Raw genomic sequence first — 5,000 nt, forward strand, 5'->3', positions numbered from 1 at the left:
TCTGGCCCAGGACGGGGCCACCCTCCCTGGGCTGGCCAGGGAGGTCTGAGACCATGGAGCTTTGGAACCACACCACGTCATTGGACTTAGTCGATTTTACTCAAATTTTTTGGCACCAGAGCCGGACCCCGCCACGCGCGCCGGGCTCGTGCCCAGGAAAGACGCACCCTGCCTGGGGTGCACTTTACATAAAACCGGCCTGTCTTTTCCTGGAGGTCTCGTACTTCCAGAGCTCCGACGGGGGGGGCGTAGTCTGGATTTTATATGCCCACCCAGAGCGAGTCTGAGTGGGACTCACGACGGTCTGATCAATGGTAGGGGGTGCTCTGTGTTTTGCACCACCACACTTGCCCTCTTCCATACAGCCCCGAAGGCCCGTTTTAGGACCGTCTTCCCTCCAGGTCGAGCTCCAGGGGGTGTCGGGCGAATCTGACTCTGGCCCAGGACGGGCCACCCTCCCTGGGCTGGCCAGGGAGGTCTGAGACCATGGAGCTTTGAACCCACGTCACGCCATTGGACTTAGTCGATTTTTCTCAATTTTTTTGGCACCAGAGCCGGACCCCGCCACGTGCGCCGGGCTCGTGCCCAGGAAAGATGCACCCTGCCTGGGGTGCACTTTTCAGAAAACCAGCCTGTCTTTTCCTGGAGGTCTCGTACTTCCAGAGCTCCGACGGGGCGTAGTCTGGATTTTATATGCCCACCCAGAGTGAGTCTGAGTGGGACTCACGACGGTCTGATCGCTGGTAGGGGTCCTCTGTGTTTGCCACCACCACGCTTCCCCCTCTCTCATACATCCCCGAAGGCCCGTTTTAGGACCGTCTTCGCTCCAGGCGGAGCTCCAGGGGTGGCGGGCAAATCTGAATCTGGCCCAGGACGGGCCACCCTCCCTGGGCTGGCCAGGGAGGTCTGAGGGCATGGAGCTTTGGAACCACACCACGTTATTGGACTCTGTCTATTTTTTCCCCCAAACTTTGGCACCAGAGCCGGACCACCACACCATGTGCGCTGGGCTCGTGCCCAGGAAAAGATGCACCCTGCCTGGGGTGCACTTTTCAGAAAACCAGCCTGTCTTTTCCTGGAGGTCTCGTAACTTCCAGAGCTCCAGCGCGGCGTAATCTGGATTTTTACATGCCCACCCAGAGTGACTCTGAGTGGGACTCACGACGGTCTGATCGCTGGTAGGGGGTCCTCTGTGTTTGCCACCACCACGCTTCCCCTCTCTCATACATCCCCGAAGGCCCGTTTTAGGACCGTCTTCGCTCCAGGCGGAGCTCCAGGGGTGGCGGGCGAATCTGAATCTGGCCCAGGACGGGCCACCCTCCCTGGGCTGGCCAGGGAGGTCTGAGGGCATGGAGGTTTGGAGCCACCGCACATTTTTTGTACTCTGTCGTTTTTCGAGATCTGGGCTTCAGAGTCGAGCCCAGGCTCCGTTTCAAGGTGGGCATTGGGCTTCGTTCTTGCCCAGGAGACCCGCACCCTGCCTGGGATGCACTTTTCAGAGAAACCGGGCCGCCTTTTCCTGGAGGTTCTCGTGTTTTTCAGAGCTCCACCACAGCAGAGATTGAATCCTCTTCCCCAGCCAGAGTGCACCCTCTCTGGCTTGGGTGAGTGCCTTGAGTGCCCTGGAGGTCCGAACCAACAGCACGTTTATGGACTTTGTCTATTTTTCCAAATTCGACTCCAGAGTCAAGCCGGCCAAGGGGCTCTCTGAAGGCCCCTCTCTCTCCCTCCCTCATCCTCTACAAGAGCCCCATGGTCCGTTTTAGGACCGTCTTCGCTCCAGGCGGAGCTCCAGGGGTGGCGGGGGAAATCTGAGTCTGGCCCAGGACGGGCCACCCTCCCTGGGCTGGCCAGGGAGGTCTGAGGGCATGGAGGTTTGGAGCCACCGCACCTTTTTGGACTCTGTCGTTTTTCGAGATCTGGACTTCAGAGTCGAGCCCAGGCTCCGTTTCAAGGTGGGCATCGGGCTTTATTCGTGCCCAGGAGACCCCGCACCCTGCCTGGGATGCACTTTTCAGAGAAATCGGGCCGTCTTTTCCTGGAGGTTTCGCGTTTTTTTTTTTTTTCAGAGCTCCACCACAGCAGAGATTGAATCTGCTTCCCCAGCCAGAGTGCACCCTCTCTGGCTTGGGTGAGTGCCTTGAGTGGCCAGGGCCAACATCACCCACGGGCATCGGGCTTTATTCGTGCCCATGAGACCCGCACCCTGCCTGGGATGCACTTTTCAGAGAAACCGGGCCGTCTTTTCCTGGAGGTTTCGCGTTTTTTTTTTTTCAGAGCTCCACCACAGCAGAGATTGAATCTGTTTCCCCAGCCAGAGTGCACCCTCTCTGGCTTGGGTGAGTGCCTTGAGTGGCCAGGGCCAACATCACCCACGGGCATCGGGCTTTATTCGTGCCCATGAGACCCGCACCCTGCCTGGGATGCACTTTTCAGAGAAACCGGGCCGTCTTTTCCTGGAGGTTTCGCGTTTTTCCAGAGCTCCACCACAGCAGAGATTGAATCTGCTTCCCCAGCCAGAGTGCACCCTCTCTGGCTTGGGTGAGTGCCTTGAGTGGCCAGGGCCAACATCACCCACGGGGCATCGGGCTTTATTCGTGCCCAGGAGACCCGCACCCTGCCTGGGATGCACTTTTCAGAGAAATCGGGCCGTCTTTTCCTGGAGGTTTCGCGTTTTTTCCAGAGCTCCACCACAGCAGAGATTGAATCTGCTTCCCCAGCCAGAGTGCACCCTCTCTGGCTTGGGTGAGTGCCTTGAGTGGCCAGGGCCAACATCACCCACGGGCATCGGGCTTTATTCGTGCCCATGAGACCCGCACCCTGCCTGGGATGCACTTTTCAGAGAAACCGGGCCGTCTTTTCCTGGAGGTTTGGCGTTTTTCCAGAGCTCCACCACAGCAGAGATTGAATCTGCTTCCCCAGCCAGAGTGCACCCTCTCTGGCTTGGGTGAGTGCCTTGAGTGGCCAGGGCCAACATCACCCACGGGGCATCGGGCTTTATTCGTGCCCAGGAGACCCGCACCCTGCCTGGGATGCAGATCGGTTTGTGTGAGTCCTGGTTGTGTGAGCGTTACCCTTCTACATCACCCCCAAGGCCCGTTTTAGGACCGTCTCGGCTCCGGGCGGACAGCCGGGGGGCGGGGGGCGAATCTGCCTCCGGCCCGGGTCGGAGCTCCCTCCCCGGGGCCGTGCGTGGAGACCCGTCGCGCCCGGAGCTCCCGTGCAACCCCACGTTTTGGACTTGGGTTTTGGAGCGAGCGAGCGGGGTCGAACCCCGGGGGCCGAGCCGCCACGGAGTCCCCGAGCCCCGGGGACGAAGCCCCGGGAGCGAGGTCCCTCCGTGGAGGCGCGAGCCCCCAGGGCCCGGCCGCCCGCCCGGGGAGGAGAGCGCACGCTCCCCTACCCCTCAGAACCCACGTGGCTGGTTGCAGCAGACCCTGTGCACCGGAGGTTCCTCCAGGAGCGCGGGGCTGGGTGCTCTAAGCCCAAGTCATACAGGCAACCATGCCTCCCCGGGACTCCCCCTGCGAGCGGCGGCTGTTTGAAGGACGGTAACCCCACCGCACGGGGCTTCAAACGACCGTAGCTCTCCGAAGGCGGCTCCGATCGACGCCAAATTTTTGTCGGCTGGAGAACGGGACGAGACCTTTCGAATGAGACCGCCCCCAGCCCCGTGGGCCCCCGGGGGCCCGAGATACGGGCCCCCAAAGCGCCCCGGAAGCGGAAAAACGCAAATATCTCGCCGAAAACTCGACGTGCCCGGCCGAGGCCGGGCTCATTCGAACCGTCTCGCCGAGCTGAACGCGTCCATATGCGTTTCGTCGTTTTTGGTCGAGTATTCGCGGAGATATCGGCCGAAAACCCTCGGCCGCGCTCTGAAATGGCGCCCGCCGATGACGTCACGATCCCGGGAGAAAATCGCCCGTATCTCCGCGACGCGAAGGCCCAGAGAGCTCAAATTTGGGTGGCGAGGTCCCACGGGGGCCCTCGCTCGAACCAGGGCGGCGGCGGGCCCCGGGGACGCCCCCTACCGGATCGCCGTTCGCCGGGACCCCCGACTTTGAACGGCTATAACTCGGGGACCCGGGCGAGTTGGACCTCGTGGGTGGGCTCTTTCGAAAGGCCCCGTCCGGCACTACGGTCGATTCGAGTTTGGGGAAGATTGGCCCGGGGGTTCGCGAGATATAAGCCAAAAACGCCGCGCCTTTGACCGGGCCTAACTCCCTGACCCCGAGGCCCCCGGGGACGCGGGTGGCCTCTTTGGATAGGGCCCCCCGAGGCCTACGGAAGACCCGAGTTTGAAATTTTTTCGCCCGGCCGTTTTCGAGATATCGGCGAAAAACGGAATCTTCCCGTCCGGTGGGTGGGTGGGTGTGGGTGTGGGTGTCTCCGGGGGGCGGGGGGACTTCCAGGACCCCGGGGGGGCCACCTGGCCGTGCCCGAGGACGGTGCACCTCCCTGGGTGTGCCGTCAGAGCCTCCGGGGCCCCGGAAGTCCCCGCCCACTGCACGTTTTCGGACTTTGAGGGATTTTCGGGCCCCGAATTCGAACGCCCGTAGCTCGGGGACCCGGCGGCCCAGAGACACCGGACTCGGGTCAAGTGTGGCGTCCCGGCGGGCCCCTCGCAAAGAGCCCGCCCCCGAGCTCCGGGGCCCCCGGGTCCCGGAGAAAAGGGGCCCGACGTGTCGGGGGGGCGCCCGGGAAGGAAAGGTCCCAGGGGCCCGGGGCAGGCGGGGTCCGAGAGGGCCCGTGGGGAGCCCCCGACACCCGAAAGGGCGAGCCGCTGGGACCTCCCCTCTCCGAGATACGGGCCGTTTTCTCCGAAAGTCGCCCGCGCGTAACGGGGCCCATCTCGGGACCGGGAGGTCCCAGCGGCTCGCGGCGGCGGGTGCGGGGCCCGCTCTCGGGGACCTTGCTCCTCCCGCCGTCCCGAGCCACGGGGACCTTCCGGTCCCGAGATACGGCCACTTCCTGTCCAGCTTTGACCGGGTGTAACTCGA

The sequence above is a fragment of the Pimephales promelas genome, chromosome 2 (genome assembly GCF_988280905.1).
Source record: "Pimephales promelas chromosome 2, fPimPro1.hap1.1, whole genome shotgun sequence".
Taxonomy (NCBI): domain Eukaryota; kingdom Metazoa; phylum Chordata; class Actinopteri; order Cypriniformes; family Leuciscidae; genus Pimephales; species Pimephales promelas.